Source organism: Callithrix jacchus, chromosome 17, assembly GCF_049354715.1.
Source record: "Callithrix jacchus isolate 240 chromosome 17, calJac240_pri, whole genome shotgun sequence".
NCBI lineage: Eukaryota > Metazoa > Chordata > Mammalia > Primates > Cebidae > Callithrix > Callithrix jacchus.
The window spans coordinates 21135705-21156372 of NC_133518.1; the positions used below are offsets into that span (position 1 = coordinate 21135705).

At 32.2% G+C, this 20668-nt stretch overlaps 1 long non-coding RNA gene and 1 pseudogene across 10 annotated transcripts in view; both read right to left on the reverse strand.

The window, feature by feature from the left end:
• The window catches only part of LOC118148977 (uncharacterized), a 249449-nt gene that overhangs the window by 114174 nt on the left and 114607 nt on the right, over positions 1 to 20668 (reverse strand). The window contains exon 5 of one of the 10 annotated variants that reach the window (XR_008477517.2): positions 2555 to 2680. The exons of the other annotated variants lie outside the window; for them this stretch is intronic. This is a non-coding gene — a long non-coding RNA (uncharacterized LOC118148977). Of the gene's footprint in view, positions 1 to 2554; positions 2681 to 20668 lie in introns of those variants that run through there. 10 annotated transcript variants of the gene reach the window in all.
• Positions 4026 to 8309, reverse strand: LOC144580031 (RING finger protein 214 pseudogene; annotated as a pseudogene).

Below are 20668 nucleotides of genomic sequence, written 5' to 3' on the forward strand. Positions count from 1 at the left end.
CATGGGGGAGACTACCCTTATGATCAAATCACCTCCCACCAGGTCCCTCCCTTGACACATTGGGATTACATTTTGAGATGAAATTTGGGTGGGGACGCAGAGCTAAACCATATAACTAGGGGAAGGAGGAGAGTAGCACATCAAGGAGTCACTCCTTGGGAGAAAAGAATCTGAACAGCAGATCTTAAGTTCCAGCCCATTTCGCTGAAATAGTTTACCCTAATGAAAAGAAATCAGAAAAGTAATTCTAGTAATATGACAAAACAGGATTCTATAACACCCAAAAAGAATACACTGTCTCCCCAACAGTTGATCCAAATCAAGTGTAAGTGTCTGAATGGCCAGATAAAGAATTCAGAAGGTTAATTATTCAGCTATTCAAGGAGATAACAGAGAAAGGGAAAGAACAATAAAAATAAATTTAAAAAACAATACAGGATATAGATTTAAAATGTTCCTGGGAAATAAATAATAAAAAGAAAACACAATCACAACTTCTTGAAACAAAAGACACACTTAGAGAAATACAAAATGCACTGGAAACATTCAACAATAGAACAAGTAGAAGAAAGATCTTCAGAGCTCAAAGACAAAGCTTTTCTTTTTCTGATTGGGTTACAGTCAGAAAAAGAAAAAGCAATAGAAACAAATAAACAAAGCCTCAAAGAAATTTGGGATTATGTTGAATGGCCAAACCTAAAAGTAATTTGTGTTCCAGGGAAAGAAGAGACATCTCAAAGTTTGGAAAATGTATTTCAGGAAATAATCAAGGAAAACTTCCCCTTCCTCATGAGAAATCTAGACATTTCCACACAAGAAGCTCAAAGAACCTGGGACACTAATCATAGTCATCAAAATATCTAATTCAAGATGAAGGAAAGAATTTTAAGAGCTGTGAGGAAAGCATCACAGCTTTGTAACCTATACAAAGAGATGGTTTAACAAACACAAGTCAATGAATGTGATACATCAAATAAACAGAATTAAAAACGAAAATCATGTGATATTCTCAATAGATGAAGAGAAAGCATTTGACAAAATCGAGCATTGCTTTATAGTTAAAATCCTCAGCAAAATTGTCATCAAAGGGAGATACTTTAAGGTAATAAAAACCTTCTATGACAAACCCACAGCCAACATTATACTGAACAGGGAAAAGTGGAAAGCATTCCTCATGAGAACTGGAACAAGACAAGGATGCCTACTTTCACCACTTCTATTTAACATAGTATTCAATTTTTAGTCAACAATTTTAATTTCCTCCTGAAAATTGTGTCATATTTGTCTATTAATTTTAATGGATAAATGTGATGCAGTCTATTCCAACCCAAATTCTTTTTCTCAGTTAAAGAAAAAGATTATCAACTGAACAGTAAAAATATGTTTACATAAGTTATAAACAAAATTATGGAAGTAAATAATACAGTTTGAACATGAAATTCATTGAAGAAGGAAGAATTCTATCTCAAGCAGAGGTTGGTAGAAGAGGACTGCAAAGGACTCATCTTTAGAAGGTAATAAAGAGTGATGGACTCTCTTGCAGACATCTAATATAAGAACCACATATACTTAAAAATAATAGAAATAACACTGGCATTATTAGTTTCTTACAGGTTTTTAGTAGAAAAAGTTATCCAATGCTAAATTTTATATCTGGGCTCCTGTTAAGAGACATCACAAAAAAAAAAAATTGAAAAAATAAATCTAAACAATTACATAGGCAAACATCTGTCAGGCATCTAAATGCCACATTCATAAGCATTACTGTAACTGAATTGACAATATTCTGCTATACATATTATTTAATTTCCACTATTGTATTGGGAAGAGTAGAATAAGCCTGATTGTGAATTTGATGTAATTTTTCCAAAGTGAAGATTATAAGGAGAAGAAAAAGAGACAAACAAAAAGCTAATGAAACAAAACAAAAAAAAATACTTATAGCTCCAGGGAATTTTTGATTCAATACAGATGTCTCTTAGGAATTGGTTCACACAGTACTTTGCCGAAATGGTTTGATGCATATTCTAAGCAGAACATTACATAAATTTTTAACTTCATCTTGTTGTTATGGCAATATCGATAGATAGAAGTAAGAAATTTTAGAAAGATATAATGTGTGTTTAATAATTACACTGAGAGACAAAGAGAGGAGTTTGCTCTTTGACATCCTTTCCTTCATCTAAGCAATGTTCATAATGAGATGGTTAGCTAGGCTGTAATAAAAGATATGGAAGAGGTAAAGAATCGGCTCCGGAATAAAACTTAGTTTTGTTCAAATAATTTCACTAACTGGCTGGACTAGAGAGAGCAAATAAGTGGTAGATAAAACAAAATAACAATTAAGTAACCTATCCAAGGTCATGGATAGTGGATATAAAATTTAAATTCAAGTTCCTATCAATAACCTCTCTCCTTCAGAGGCCTGGCACAGTGGTTCATTCCTGTAATCCCACCACTTTAGGAGGCTGAGGCAGGTGGATCAATCACCTGAGGTCAGGAGTGTGAGACCATCCTGGCTAACATGGCTAAACCCCTCCTCTACTAAAAATACAAAATTACCCAGGTGTGGTGATGCATGACTATAATTTCAGCAACTGGGGAGGCTGAGACAGGAGAATCACTCGAATCTGGGAGTTGGAAGTTGCAATGAGCGGAGATTGTGCCACTGCACTTCAGCCTGGCAACAGAACAGAGACACTGTCAAACATAAATGAATGAATGAATGAATGAATGAATGAATGAATGAATAAATAAATAAATAAATAAATAAAACCTCTTTTCTGCAGATGAAGTGGCTACTCTATATGCCTATGCTTCCAAGTCTATTAAATTGTGCCCATGAACATACATACACCACACACATTTGCATTCCCACACACACACCAATTTAACAATGGAAACCTACTTATATAAGTAATAAACACAGTTTGAAACTAAGTTGTTATATGTGTGTGTGTGTATATATATATATATATATATATATATATATATATATATACATTCACTTCTATTAAATCCTCCTGAGGTTTAGGAATTTTAATAAGCTTTCTCAGTGTCATGAAATTAAATATTAGCAGACAAATTTGAGCTCAGATATTTCTAACTCCAAAAAACCAGTGGCTCATTCTTTGCTATCTCTTTCTTTAGTCTTTAAAAATATAAACAATTGAGGATTTCATATCATAAAATTACATCCCCTTATTCTAAACAATCATTCCACCACATAAAACTGGGCCTAAATTGGGGTAGGCCAGAAGAGTTGCTTTTATATTTTAATTCTAAGTTATGTTGGAATGAACTTTTCTATAGATAAAGTGTCCTTGGACACTACAGAGAATTTTACAAGAAAAGAAATTGAAGTTAAAAGTTGTAAGGGAAAGGTGATTAAATGCTTCTCTCCACAGATATTCATCTCAAGGAAAGCATTACCAACTAATACCAACTATAGATGAATTTGCTTTTCTCTGTTTATGTAATAAAGGGAAAGTATGACTTTACACAAAAGCTAGAGTTGAAAGTTTATAATTTAATGTTATGTCACTTAAATAATTTCATCTGTGGAGAGGACCAACATTTACTATTTTCATATCTAATATTTTTCTCCTCATTAAAGGAATTCTAATATAAAAGTATTTGAGATTTTAACAAATCAGTTTTCTAGCCTAAAAAAGAAACATATTGGGCTACCCAGTCCTATTTATACTTTTAAATAACAGCAGTAGTTAGAGAAAGGTTAATTACCTAAATCTGTTTTTATAAGCATCAAAAACAAACATGATTGCATACTAATGGATATCATGCAAACTTTTAATAAGCAATTAATTTAAAAATGAATTGTAAAACTGGAATGATAAAGAAAAAATGGAGACAGAGAAAACATTCAATTTAGTTATTTTTTCATAGGAATTTATAGTTAAGAAGTAATTAAAAAACAAAAGAATTTATAATAATATTTATTGAATAACATTTACAATAGCAAAAAAGAACAGAAAAATCAGACACATCATAAATAATTCAAAATACCAAATAGCATAATTAAAAAGGATATTAAACAAAATTGTATAGTTAATACAAACTATATTTTTCAGAAATAATGACCTATAGGCAGAAGTTAAGGAGTCTCCTATAACAAAATCATGACAGTGGCTTAAAAACAAAAGAAATGTATTTTTCAAAGCTCTGGAAGCTGGCAGTCTGAGAGTGCCAGAGCTGTTGGGCCTTTGTGCAGTTACAGACTGTCAACTCATTGAATCCTCATATTACAGAAGGAATGCTAGAGAACTCTCTGAAATTTCTTGTTTTTTTTTTGTTTTGTTTTGTTTTGGTTTGGTTTGGTTTTTATATTATATTTGAAAACAGCCCTGGGCAGGGATATCATAATTTCAAAAGCAAACTAACCATCATCTTTCCTACAATCCGCATCCCCCAAAGGAATTTCAAGATGAGGGGGAACAGAGAGTTTCTGCATAATATTCATACTTTCATTTGTGAACATTGGAATACAGACTTTCCATATGCACATTACCTATATAATAGAAATGTACATGACATGAGTATATGTCACTGTAGTTTTAGAAATCTTGAACCCACGCTTCCTGTTCACATCAGTTTCTCCTCTTCTTCCTCCCTAGTGAGGTGCATCATTTAAGAGTTGGACAAATGCACAAGTGTCATTTGTTTTGGTCTGGGCCCAGAATTTGATATACTCCTTGTGTAATACATGGGTACACGCCATTGGATGCAGCTTACTGGGCTGGATGAGTTTCTGGTACATTAGACACAGCTTACAGTTGGTTGGAGTATGTGAAGACTTTCCAGGATATGAAACTTGGGCAGAAGGCAAAGAACATTGGGGTACTGATTTAGGCCAGTGGAGCAGGGAGTAAGACCCAGATACAAACCAGTAGCTGAGTACTTGCTGCCTCCTACTCATGTTCTGCCAGACATGTAGCAACCAACTGGGTAAGTCCCTCCATTGTCAGGCCTGCCATGGTGGTATGTGCTGTCTTGATCTGCTGAAGAATGTTGGTCATCTGGGCCTTATGGCACTGTGGGAACTGAGTCACAACTTCTCCAGGATCTTCTCTAATTTGTCCACTGGTTGGGGCCGGGGAGTTTCAGTAGAAGCCTTATCACCACCCAATCCTAGGGACGGTGGTATGGAGGAAGCAAGGGACATGTGTGGATCATGGGGGCTGACAAGAGAACTGAAGCCAGGGCTATTTCTGCCATGGGAGCCAGGAAGGGGTGAGGAAGGCTGGTTGGGCTGGGAAAGGGCACTCAGAAATTTCTAAGGGCACTAAATTCGTTCATGAAGGTTTTCTACCTAACCTAAATGAATTCTGAGGGAACGTAACCATTCAGTTAATAATAATAGAAAAAATTGTCATTTTTTTTTCCCATTTAACTTCCTTGGAATTTATTCTATGTGTTCCATACATTTCCAATTAATGAAAACATGAATGGCATCCTTTTTTTTCACCTTTAAGTTCAAGGGTAGATGCACAGGTTTGTTATTTAGGTAAACTTGTGTCATGGAGGATTGTAGTAAATAGATTATGTTATTACCCAGGTATTAAGGCTAGTACCCATTAGTTATTTTTCCTTATCCTCTCCCTCCTTTCATGCTCTACCCTCAAAATGAAAATCAAAACAAAAATGAGATACCATCTCACACCAGTCAGAGTAGTTATTATTAAAGAGTCAAAAGTTGCAGATGCTTTTGAGATTGTGGACAAAAAGGAACACTTTACACTGTTGGTGGGAATATACATTAGTTCAGCCATTGAGGAATACAGTATAGCAATTCCTCAAAGACCTAAAAACAGAAATACCATTTGACCCCACAATCCCATTACTGAGTTATAGAAATTACTCTATTGCAAATGCATGTGTATATTCATTACAACACTATTCACAACAACAAATACATAAAATAAAACAAAATTCCCATCAATAATTGGCTGGATATAGAAAACGTGGTACACATACATCATGAAATACTATTCATTACCAAGTTTTAATTTCAATAATTTTAATTTTCTGTGTCAATGTTAATATTTTGGGGTAATTTTATTTTATTTCCAACATAAAAAAGCTTTTAAAATGTTACTGAATAGAAAATACATATGAGAGGCCTAGAAAAAAATTTAAATAAATAAATTTAGAAAAACCATTCATGACACAATTCAATACCATGGTAGGACACTAAGATTGGCTTACAAGGTTGTTTAGTAAACGCTGAACTATTTCTGTAATTTAACTAATGATACACAGCAAAGAGAGAAAGTGTAAAGCTTTGTTTAAATGTGTATGTGAGTTTGTGTATATATACAAGCTGTAGTATATAACTTGTTATATTATGCTGGTTAAATAATACAGCTTGTTGGGATGTTAATAATAACCAATTTCAAATACACTTATATTTTATGCTTTTCTTAATTCTGTATCATGACTTTCGATCTACAAATATTTATGTTTTTATTTCCCTGAAAGCTTATCATTTTAGTCTTCAAGGTTAAAATTTTAACTATTCAGAATAATATTCAACAATTATCTGATATTTTACTGTAGAAAAATCAGCTTCTAAAAGTTTTACTTAGAGTTAATGAACTACATGAAAATATAACTACTATTGTGCTTAATAAAGCTTTCTGTTAGAAACAACTGTTGAAACTAATTTGAACCACACTTCATTTAACTGTTTGCAAAGTTGTTTTTTCGAAAATACCCCTATTCTATGAACAGTTTTCCCTATACTGTTTTCATGCACACAAGAAAACTTGAGACTGAAAAAAAAAGAAAAATAATTTAGAGTAGTCATTTTATCTAAACGAATAGTCACATTTCAGTGACAGCTGTTTTCCATGACTACCTGAATTAAACCAAGATCTATTAATACTGGGATGATTTTTTTTTTAAGTACTAATCATTAAACTCCATGCTGATATTTTTCTCTGAAAATTTATGAGCTGGTTTTTGTGTGGTTTACAATATTTCTATGGCCCTGCATATGCTAAATGACAAACATCAACAAATGTTTTGTAGAAGTTATCTGTTCATCATCAACAGTTATTACTGAATTTTTTATTCAGAGAGAGCAGAGATCCAGGAATTGTGAACATATGGAGGAAATTATTTAAAACAATAATTATCTTATTAGTTGCCTTGCAGAATAAACATTCAAATTTGAAAATTTCTTCAGTAAATACTAAAATCAGGCCAATCCGTTTCTACTAGAAACAAAGAGGTATATAAAATAGTCCAGAATATGAACAGTGTCATGAATATTAAGACTTTGTAGCCAAAACTATTCCATAAATTTAAAGTATTTAATTTTCATTTCTAAATGAGTTAAAATATCACATATGAGTTTTCTTTCAAATAATTTGCTTGAGAAACACTTTGTGGTTGGTACAAGTGTCAACCCACTAATTATTGACATCAAAATAGAGAAATACTCTGAATCCTGGGCTCATTTTACTGTATAAACAGTTAACAGTTTTTCAGTGGAGAAACCAGTATCAATCATATTATTAAATAATAGTTACCTATCTGCCAGGTTACTATGATTTTTTTGACATCATTGGCATACAGTGATATTTGACCAAATATTGTTTTTATTACTATCATTTCATTCCCAGAGGTATACTCTTTGGATTTCTAAATTAATCTGACATTTGAGTGCTTCTAGGAATGAGATTTAAAAATACAACAGTGATTCTGTGGATAGATATACAGAAATATGGGAATCCAAGTATATGCTTTTTTTTCCATTTGGGAGTTCTAATATATTCTCTATTGCAAACTTTTTAAATACACATTTTGCTCTTGATGTAAGCTTTAAAGCGAAGTATAGTCTAATGCTAAAAGTTCAAAGCACTACAGCCATATTGCTAAAATTTTATGTATCTGAAAATCAGATTTTTTGAGAAGTAGATTTTAAAATCTATTTCTTCACATTGTGTTAAATATAAATTTATGGATTTACTACTTTCCATTTAATCTTTTTTATCTCTCCCTTAACTTTAAACTTCTGGTTTTGCATCACTTTCCTATTTTATAACCAGAATATTCATGTTCATGTTATCCCCAGTCTTTCATAGACTTTCTAACACGTGAGTTTTATAATTATTATCACTTTCCTGGCTGCATTACTTGCTATTAATATTTTCTTAATATTACTCTTCTATATCTGGAGTTACTCAAAGGTATCATTATTTTTTTTCTTTTTACTATTGTTATTGTTTTATTGATTGTCAGTCTTGGTTACTTACCTGCTGTATACCAAATTTTCTCTTTAGCATGTTTTGTGCCAATATAGTTATTTCTAATTTACCCAAAATTCTCAAAAATAAATATATGTGTCTTATTTATTGGGACTTTATTTTAAACAACTCTAAAAGAAAATAATTATGTATGTTTTTCTCTTGTTACATTCATTCTTTTCTAAATTGGATATTGTATGAATTTAGTAAAGCATTTCTAAATGTTTTAATTTATGTTAAAAGGCAGAAAAAATTTCAAGGACCAACTAACTTTATGATTCATTTGATTAAATATCATTAAATAGGGATTTTTACTGCAAAAATTTAAATAATATTTTACAGGCTAATGAACTTAATAAATCTCTTAAAGAATCTTCCAAACTCATTTGCCCAAATAATGTTTTCCTGTCCCAGAATCCTATAGATTAGCATTTATGCAAACCCAGTTTAGTAGGATTGTGGATTACATGAAAATCACTTCAGTATTATATTAACCATAACCTCTGTCTCTCTCTCTCATGTGTTATCCTCCCATTCCAATATAAATACCTACTATGTTCTATTATTCTTCTAGCAGGTGGGAATAAAGCGATAAAAAGAATAGAAAAAGTCACACTTCTTAATATAGTACATAGTTAGAGGAAAGAAAAATAATATACAAATAAGATAAATTCAGATAGAGATTAGTACTACACCCTCAAGCACCATATAATACAGCGAAATAGAGAGAACTGAAGTAATTATTTAGATCTCAGGGCAATTCTCTCTGAGATGTCATTTGTGCTGAGACCTCAATAAAAAGAGTAAGTCAGACATGTGAGTATCAGAATGCAGAGAGTGCCAAGAAATGAAGAAAGCAGGCACAAAATTCTAAGGATGGATATAAGTTTAGTGCTTTCCAGGAATGTAGAGCATCTGAGTGTGGTTAGAACAAATAAGTGAGGCAAAAAAGATAGGCGCTGGAGAGTGAGGCAGTGACTGCATCATGGATAGACTGGTGTGGAGCTTTGATTTTATTCGAAGTGCAATGAGAAGCCATTGGAGGGTTTTTAGCAGAAGAATATGACATGAATTTTAAAAGATCACATTGGCAGCTGTGTGAAGAATGGCTAATTAGGGGGAAAAAAGTAGAAACAGACAAACCATTAAATAGACGATTGCAGTTTTTCAGATGAGGGAAGTTTTCTTGGGCAAGAGTAGTAGCAAAGCAAATGAGATGTACTTTGAAAAAAGATAACAGAATTTGCTGATGGCTAGAATGTTGGTGCTGCGAGGAAGAGAATAAATGATAATTCCTAGGCTAGATTAAACACAGAGTGAATGTGACACTATCTGTTAACACGAGAAAGACTGGAGGAGGAGGATGGAGAAAAACACAAGGATAAGAAGGTAATTATGTTTTGAGACCCAATTGGAGAAATCAAATAAACAGTTAAATAAATGTGAAGCTAAGAAGAGACAAAGCCTGGAGAGTGTTCAGCAGAGATGATTTTACCATTTAAGGGACTGGATAGGTGACTTAGAGAGATACAGTTCACAGAAAGAAAAGGATGACCTGTTACTAAGCCCTTGAAAATACGTGTATTTTGCAAATTTTAAGTTTATAAATTTTAAGCTTATGATAGATTATACATTTTATAAATATAATTTATATTTATATAATTTATATAAACTGTAGTATTTATATTTATACATAATTTATATTTATATAATTTATAATAAATCATATATTAAATCATATTTAAGGGAATATATTTTAAATATATAATTTAATCTAATTTAAAATATAATATATAAATATAATTTAATATCAATATAATATATAATTTATAGCAATTATAAATGTATAGCAATTTTAAAATTATAAATTAAAAAAATTACTCTGTAATGAGCAATGAGCATATTTCAAGATGTTTCATTTTCCTCACAAAATCTGCAGACCACAGTTCTGAGGAAATCAAAGTATAAAAGTACTAGATTAGATCCAAATCAGATATTAGAATTATATTCTCAACCAAAAGTTATAACTCTGTGAAGGTAAAAATCTGGAGCCATATCTTTCAGAAGTAATAAAACTGGTACATTTTCTACTTCCTTAATTTCTCAAAATACTACTATTTAATTTTCAATATTATATTAAGGCATAACAAGTTGATTTTCTGAGAGAATAATTGAAATATCATTAACACTGATCCAGACAGGGAAAATTTTCAAAGTCATTCAGGTAATTACTAAGGAAAACTTTACATTAAGAGCTCTACTATAATAGACACTTCATCACTATAGGATCTAGAGACTTCTTTTAAAATGTTGTCACTATTGCAATGCATTTCATATTTGATAAATTTCACCTGTTTCAGCAATTAAAGCAATTGCATAGAAAGCCAGTAAACTCACGATAATAAAATTGATCTGCATAGAAATATTTATCATGTATTTATTTTTCTATCACTTTGAATGCCCATATATTATCTATAATCAATTAGCCAGTTTATGTTGTCCTTCAGACATAATCCATAAATATGTTTTTATTTCTAGAAGAAAATTATTTTCTTGTTTCATTTCTACAAGAAAACATCCTAGTAATGTTATTACATTGCTCCCAAGACAATGAAAGACTGTGTCTGAACATCATAAAATGGGTATCTCCTCTCAAGAGCAAATTTCAACATTTCCTGAAGGTCTTGGTTTTAGACTTGTTTTTTTGGTAAACCTATGTGTTTGTAGAGATTCCAGGCATCTTCTGATTTCTTCTCACCTATATTTCCTGGCTAAGAGGTCTGGGGTAGTAAATGTTTCCTTAAGTTCCTTTCTAAACTTCCCATTGGTATGTAAATTCCGAATGGCAGATGCTGTCAATAATCTTGCCATTGATGACACTTGTATGTGTAGTCCTTCCACCTCATACAGGATAAGCCAATTTTAACCTTCTACAATGGGTGCCTCAGTTGTTTCATAATCTTCATGAAGTTGCATCCTTTGGCAACATCTTACAATTTATTTTCACCTCCAATGTAGCAATAAGATAATAAATATGATCATTAAAAAAATGATGAAATGATTCTATTTAAATATTTGCTTAAATTAGGATAGCTCTTGAGAACGTTGGAGATTGCATAATAAGAAACAAAGAACATAAATATTTATAGTCATTGAGTAATTAATTACTAGATACATAAGAGTATATATTATGTTTATGGCTATAAATGTATTCTACTAATACGTTTTTACTAGAAGACAACTAGTAGGTTTTGTGTCAGCAGTTCCCATGTTAAGAAATATGTATAACTACATTCTGACTTTAGCACACTATACATGGTGATAAACTGTACAATCCATAGGGCTGTATTTCTAAAACCAGGGAGTGCTTCCAAATTGTAGTCTCTTATTTCCAGTCTAAATTTGGTTTAGATCAGGTAAACTCAGTTGTGACTATTCTTTTGAACAATGATGCAGCATAGTGATGGTGAAGAATAGGGGAGTGGAGGAAAATAGTAATAAAACTAAAACTGAAATAGAAAAGGTTTGAATCATTGTAGCAGGTAAAAGGGAGGAAATAAGCTATCACCGAACATTGGCTGGATTTGGTATAAAAGCATGGAACATTTGAAAATCAGCAGCTGTATTAAACAGAAATTTTCCTGTACAGTTTTAAAAAGATATAAAGAAATACTTTCATAATTTCATCAATGTTTTCAAATACACCTCTGCATTATTTGCACATTTCCACGTTTTCTACTTTTGTCCTCTTTAATGAAATTCATATTTATTATTAAATATTTATCATAGCTAAATTATAATAAAAAGTACTAATAAACTGTTGTATCATTCTTAGCTATGAGCCAAACATAAATTTAATGCTTGTGCTTATACTTTTAAAACATTATACCTATATTTCTTTTAGTGTTTATAAATCAAGTGAGGTTAACGCATTTCAAAGACTTTATAAGGCATAGCATCAGCCAAAGTTACTTGTGGTTGTGAAGTATAATAAAAATACTCCTGACCACAAGCAGCTAGTAATTTGGATTGGAAAACAAATTAAAATTATATGAAAATGTAATAATAATAGAAGAATAATTATATTACTGTTCAAATAAATATTTTAAAACATCATTAATAAATAGCAAAACTATAAATATGTGAAAGCCACAAATCTTGACATATTTCACACACATAGAAAGGTTTAGGTGAAAATGGCGAAAAGAGAGATAGTTTTGTTTACCTACAGAAAAGTCAAAAGTTCTAATACTCGTTATTCGTGTTTATGGCTTTCTTTCATTATGAGGCAGCATAGCGAAATAGGTGAAGAAAAAGTAAATTCTACTAAGAAAATCGTTTTAACAAATCCATTTATTATTTAATTGAGGGAAGCTTCAAACTGATTACATTCAACAATTATGCATTTTGTGTCTACTACATGCAAGACAAAATGCTAGGTTTTTTGGATAACGTTCTGAATATACTTTCTTATTTTATTAACTCATAGGATCAAACAAATATAGCTTATTCAAACCATTAGAAAGCCAGACTGACTTAATCCAGAAAGGTCACTTATTTGTTACTCCCTATGAAAATGTTCAGCCTACTTTGCATACCGAACAGCTCCAAATTGAAAAGACTTCTTAATTCCATAGAAACTGAGTCAAAATGTGAATGTAATACAAATTGAAGCTCACCATCGTATTTTATGAAGACATATAAAGAGAATGCCTGTAATTTACAGAATAAGTACCTATTCTAAGGTGTAAGACATTTTGTTGAAATAAATAAAAATATGAATATACAAACTTACATAAAAAGTTTATATAAATTTATATAAAAAGGATCATAATATCACACTCCTATTTGATTTTACACTCTAGCACACTAAAACATATATGAACAATTCTTTTAAACAATTGAAATAATTATGTGTCTGTTTTTAAGAATATTTCTATTTCTTATGAATGTTTGTCTGCAGTCTTGCCCTGTCCAAAATGGTAGCAGCTTGCTACATGTGGATTGGAAAAGTGATTTCGACCAAATTGAAATATGCTATAAGAGCAAATTATACCCAAATTTCATAGACTAAGTACAAATAAAGAGTAAAAGAACCTCTCATAGATGTTATTTATATTGATTACATGTTGAAATAATATTCTCAACATATTGGTTAATAAAATATATTATTAAAATTAATATTACCTGTTTTATTTCCATTTTATAATGTAATTGCTAAAAATGTATGTGTTACACACGTGGCTCACATTATATTTTATTTGAACAATGTTGGATGATATGGTATTCACTTGTTACATTTAATGACCAAATAATATTCTTAAATGATAATTTATGGCAGTATTACTTATTAACATTCTAATATTGCACATTCTGTAGTTTTCAATTAAATTATTCCAACTCTGAAAAATACCACAATGAATAACAATATTTATAGTTTTCTATTAAATTATTTTATGAGAATAAAGTAGAAATGTATCAAGCAAAAGGTCATAGATATCCTTATGGATCTTGTTACATATAAATACATTGCATTTTATGGAAGGTTATATGCATTTATAATGCCTACAGCCAATTAATTAGTATACAAGGTTCATCAAAACCATCCTGAAGTTAGTTGTGTATAAAAAAAAAAGAAAAAGAAAAATATGCTACTTTAATGACTACAAAATTATCTCTCAAAAGTTACTTTAATTTACATTTTTAGTTTTTATAGATGATGAATAGTATATCACTGTATTTACTAATGCATCTTCTGCAGTATTTCTCCTCTTAACCTTTGCCTGTTTATTTGAATTTTTATGTTTCTTATAAATGTAAAGAAAATATGAGCATTTCAGTAAAAGAGCTGAAGATCTAAATTAGATCTGACAATTGTTGAATTCATACTCTTTTTCAGATCCGGTGCTAACAATAGTGACAGACAGAAGACAGACAAATTCCCAGGCAGCCAGTGACAGTCCCTGGTGAAACCTGACTTTCAGAAACGTTTTAAACCTGAAAACTGAGCTGCCACTTCAGGATAGAGACCAAGACTGGAGTGAGAACTTCTATCCCCATATTACCCACACTCCCTTGATTGGTTCCTTCTGAATGTTATCTCTTAACCAATTGAATGGTGCTTTCTATGAGACCACTTGCATTAGTCCATTTTAATACAGCTAATAAACATATACCTAAGACTGGGTAATTTGTAAAGAAAAAGAGGTTTAATGGACTCACAGTTCCACATGGCCGGGGAGGCCTCAAAATCGTGGTGGAAGGCGAATGAGGAGCAAAGGCACCTCTTATATGATGGCAGGCAAGAGAGCATATGTGCAGAAAAACTGCCCTTTATAAAACCATCAGCTCTCATGAGACTCATTCACTCTCACAAGAACAGCATGGGAAAACTCACCCCAATGATTCAATTACCTCCAACTGGGTCCCTTGCAAGACATGTGGGGATTATGTGAACTACAGTTCAAGATGAGATTTGGGTGGGCACCAAGCCAAATCATATCACCACACATGGACAAATCAGTATGCACTCCCCCATTCAAACCCATAATAACCCTGAACTCAGCCCCACAGATGGCTACCCGCTATTGGATTCCCTCTCATTGCTGAGAGCTTTCTTTCTGTCCCTCAATAAAATTTTACTTTGCCTTACTCTATGGTGTCCCTGTACCTTATCCCTCTTGGTCATGGAACAATAACCAGGAACTCAGCAAACTGTGTGAGTGAAAGAGCTGTAACACTCCTGATCACGCGTGACAAGAGTAAAAGAGCTGTAGCACTCCCTCCTACTCACTGAGCTGTAGCAATGAAGATGCCCTGAGCACCACTCCCTCCTGCTCACTGAACTACAGGCACCAAAAAGCCACAACACTAGTAACTTTACATGTTTATTTTACATTTAATTTTCACCTTATCCTTCAACTCAGATATTGCAAATCTCATTCAAGTAACTGAAATAGCAGTTTAAATAAATTTATGAAGAATCGCATATCTATTATGAGAAAAGACCTAGGCAGATTGTTTTCAGTCTTTATTCTTTCCATTATAGAACTTGGTCCCTACATAATAATTACTTTTGTCTATCACATATGACAGATTTTCTACTTTTTCCCTGCCGTTTAAATATCCATTTGCCATGTAAAAATAACACAAATAGGCAAAACAAAAACCCTCTCTAGTGGCAACATTTTTCTGGAAATTTTAATATGGTAAAGGGAGAAATTCTGGAAAATCAGAAAAAAAATGAGATTAAAAAGCTGGATTTGGGAAAATGTAAGAAAAATGGGACTTACATTTCAATTTTGATAAAAATATATAATGTAGGCATTTGTGGAAAGATTTTACTGCATTCATTCAGCAAACATTTGCTGAATATATAAAATAATCTAGCTGCCAAGGAGATGAGGCAGAGTAACATTTTACACAAGTGACAAAGAATTATAAGAACAAAACAAATGGTGCCTAAATCTGTCACTAATTCATGAAAATTCATTAAAAAGTGACATGTAATCTCTATAGATGAGAAACAATTTATTTAGTAATCAAGGTGGAAAAGGATATTCCAGGCAGAGGAAATAGCATGAACATATAGATATGAAAAGACTAGACATGTTTAAAAAAGCTGAAAATCTAGGTTTTATTAATGCTTTGACACCTGGATTAACTGAGAAGGGATGTATTAGAATGAATCTTAATTACTATTTTTTGAGTACCTCCCTTTTCCCCAACACAATGATTTTTTTTTCACATATTTCTTTAATTCTCACAATTTCTTTATGATCCCTTCTACAAATGAGGTCCTGTGCTTCGAAGAAATAAATGACTTAAGTTCACACCCTTGCGAAATGGTTGTGTCTGGTATCAAACCCACGTCTTACTGACTACAGTATCCTAGACTTTAGGTATCATGTTTTCAAGTTTGTGAGGAGAACCTTCTAGATATTGTTTTCCACAGGGTAGAGGAGAGGGGGTGGGCAACATTGAATTAAAATGAACTTTAAGACGAACCTAATTAAAGATGCTGCTTGTGGCCTAAAGACAGGAAAGAGCCAGTTAGAAGGCTACAGTGGGAGATCTGACAAGAATCAATGAACATTCCAAACAGAACCTAGATTGCACAAAATGGGGTAATTTCTAGTCTACATAAGAATTAGAATAATATACCTAGAGACTCCCTAATTTAAAAAATAAAAAGTAGCCAGGCGTGGTGGCTCACACCTGTAATCCCAGCACTTTGGGAGGCCGAGGCGGGTGGATCACGAGGTCAAGATATCGAGATCACCTGGTCAACATGGTGAAACCCCGTCTCTACTAAAAAGACAAAAAATTAACTGGGTGTGGTGGCGCGTGCCTGTAATCCCAGCTACTCAGGAGGCTGAGACAGGAGAATTACCTGAACCCAGGAGGCAGAGGTTGCGGTGAGCCGAGATCGCGCCATTGCACTCCAGCCTGGGTAACAAGAGCGAAACTCCGTCTCAAAAAAAAAAAAAAAAAAAAAAGAAATAAATAAAAAGTAAAGAAATTAAGAACGACTATTTTTCTAGCTTGAAAAATCAATTGCTGGCTATTATGCTATTAATGTGAGAAGGGAAGTAGGAAAGAAAAATTGAGTAAAGACAGTGCATGGATTAGAAGAACTGATGTTGTTAAAAGCTCCTACTACCCCAAGCAATCAGCATATTCAATATACTCTTCACCCAAATTCCAGTATCATCTTTGATAGAACTAGAAATGTCAATCTTAAAATGCTTACAAAACCTTAAAAATGCTGACTAACTATAGCAATCTTGAAGGAAAACAAACCAGACTGGAGGCATTACACACTCTGATTTAAAAATACATCATAATTCTATTGTAATCAAGACATTATGATACTGGCATTTTTTTAAAAAAGATATATCAGCCAATGGAACAGGATGAGAAGCCCAGAAGTAAATCCACACATTTGTGGATTTTGACTTTGTCAATTGACTTTTGACAAAGGAGCCAAGAACATGCAATAGGGAAAGATTAGGCTCTTCAATAAGTGGTGTCCAGAAAACTGTTATACACATGAAATGAATGAAATTGGATCCTTGCGTCACACCATACACAATAAAAGTAAACTCAAAATGGATTAAAGACTTAAAATAAGATCTGAAATTGTAAAACTATTAGAAAAGAATAGAGAAAAAGCTACATAACAATAAATTTTTTACATGACCTCAAAAGCTCAGGCAGTGAAAGTTAAAATACACAAATAGGATTTCATCAAATTAAAAAGCTCCTGTGCAGTAAAAAAACAACAGACAGAAGAGACAGCCCACACAGTGGGCAAAAATATTTACCTATCATACAACTGATAAGGGATTCATATCCAAAATATATAAATAATTCAAACAACTCAATAGCCAGAAAGCAAAGAATCCAATTAAAAGGTGGGCAGTGAACCTGAACAGTCATTGATCAATAGAAGATGTACGAATAGCCAAAAAGCACACGAAAAAATGTTCAATATCACTAATCATCAAGGAAATGTAAATTTAAAACAAAATGGTGTATCACCTCAGAGCTGTTATAGTAGTCATCAAAAGATGAAAGATAAGTGTTGGCAAGGATATGGAGAAAACGATTGTACGTTATTGATGGAAGTGTATATCAATATAGCCACTATAGAAAAGGGTATGGAGATTCCTCAAAAATTCTAAAAGTAGAATTACATATAATCTAGTAATCTCACTTTTGGTTATATATCCAGAGATGAAATTGAAATAACTATGCCGAGTCACTATGCTCACGTTCATTGCAGCACTAGTAAAAACAGCCAAATAATTAAATCAATGTCAGTTTTCATCAATGGATGAATGGAGAAAGAAAATGTTGTATGCATACAGTCTTAAAAGAGAAGGAAATGGTGTCTTTTGAGGCAATGTACACTGGTGGACATTAATGTAAACAAAATACATCAAGCATAGAAAGACAAATACTACATAATCTCACCTACCTGTGGAAACCAAAAAGTCAAACTCATAGAGTAGAGAGTAGAATGGTAGTTACCAGAGGCTGAGGGATGGAGGAAGGAATAGGGAAGTGTTGGTCAAAGAGTACAAAGTTTCAGTTGGGAGAAATAAGTTTTTTAAAATCTATTGCACAGTAGGGTGAGCATACACAATTAATAATAATATATTGTGTATTTCAAAATTTATAATAATTTCAAATGTCTACAACAAATGGTATGTAAGTTAAGTGTTATATATGTGAATTTGTTTGATTTAATCATTTAATCATTGTATACATATATTAAAACATCACCTTGTACCCCAAAAACATACAATTATAATGTCAATTAAAAATAAAAGTAATTTTAAAATTATTTCTTTATCTTGATAGTACTGTTCTTTTATGAGTTATATCTGATTTTGAAAATTAGTAAGGTCTTTTAATAAAAGGCTGTGGCAGAGACTATTTTCATGTGCTCTTCTAGTTACCATTGTAATTATGTTGGTCATGTGATGGCCAATATAATGTAGACAGAAGAAATATTTTAAAATGCACTGCTGTAGCCATTTAAAACACCCCACTGAGCCTATGGAACCTCTCCCTGTCATGTTAATTTTGACAACCATTTTCTTATGGGGGCGTGGAAGAAGATAGATGGAAATAGCTTAAATCCTGGAGTCAAAGCTTAGAAGAAAGTCACCTAACAGAGACACCTGGGGGGCATCACATATTGTCTCAATAAGAAATAAACATTTCAAGTATGAAGCATCTGGTATTTGGGTTTTATTTGATTCTTCAGCCTAATCTAACCTATTTTGAGCAACACAGATATTGAATCAGGAAATGAAGTGAGACTGTTTTCACCAATAGTAAAAACCAGCAATTTGTTCAGCAAATGAATGACAAGTAAGTTAGGAAGCTGCTAAAAGAGGCTGCAGAGATAAAAATACACATTTTGCACTATCGAAACCTTTAGTAATACTGTCTGTTTTAACTTGAAAAGCAGTTCTCATTTTACTAAATTTTATTTAAAGTCAGACTCCTGAAATCCAAAATCTCTATCATTTCTATCATAGTAAGTTATGATGGAGTTTTCACTTAGACATACAATTACATTCTGGAAAGCAGGTGTTCATCTGTAAAATGGGGATTTTAAAATTTATTTCTCAATGTTGAGGAAAATAAGAGCACTTTGAATAATTTGAAAGCACTTTGCACTATCAATATTTAGGTTTTCTTGAGTAACTTAAGTGAAAGTAGGGAAAAATTGAGAAGGAAACTGTGTGAGAAAAATATATTAATTCTAGGAACTATGATAACTCTAAAATATATTTGTTTCAATAATATAAAATTGGCTAATAGAACCAGTACTTCTAAATATACTTTCAATTTTTATCATTAGCAACTTATGTAATTAACATGAAAATGTATAATCATTGATATGGTTTTGCTATGTTTCCACCCAAATTTCATATTGAACTATAGATATTATGGGGGGGACCACACACGTCTTGAGAGAGACCCAGTGAAAGGTAATCAAATCATGGTATGGTTACCTCTGTGCTGTTCTCATAACAGTGAGTGAATTCTCACGAGATCTGGTGATTTTATAAGAGGCTTTTCATCCCTCTTCACTCTGCACTTCTCCTTGCTGAGGCCATGTGAAGAAGGACATGTTTGCTTCCCCTTCTGCCATGATTATAAGTTTACTGAGACCTCCCAGTTATGATGAACTGTGTGTCAAACCACATTCCTTTATAAATTATCCCATCTCAGGTGCATCCATATAGTAGTGTGAGAAGGGACTAATATAATTGTTTATTCGTTTTGTGTATATAAAGTACTACAAATGATGTTGTTTAAAAACACAGATTTTGGAGTCCCAAATATCTGAGTTTAAATTTGTTTCTGATTAAATTTCACTCAGTAACCTAACCCACCAAAGCTTCAATTTTATTTAGATAATTTAAATAATAAAATTACTTCATCTGTTGGTCAAACAATAGAGAATTATATACTAATTATTAATATATTTTCCGAATCATAGTGTTAAAACACTGACAGCTGGTTGGTTGTTGCATCAAACACTGTCATAATCATGATCGCCATCTTTATACATGCTCATATATCTTTCACCAAAAATATTAATAACTGATAAGCAGTTTACAATACTCAACAGGATCCTAGAATTTTTTAAAAATGGAGTTATCAGAAATTCTTATGTTGCACTGAAACATTTCCCCCAAAACTATAAAACAACCCCATCTTTTAGTAAAATGGTTGGCTTCATTGAAAATGGTAGAGGATTTTAAGGTGCTTAAAACAAAATTGTTTCAAAGTCTAGTATACTGGACAAAAAAAAATCTGTTGCCTCATTCTTGTTATTCAATATAAATGTAAAGTTTAAATAACCTGTTTAT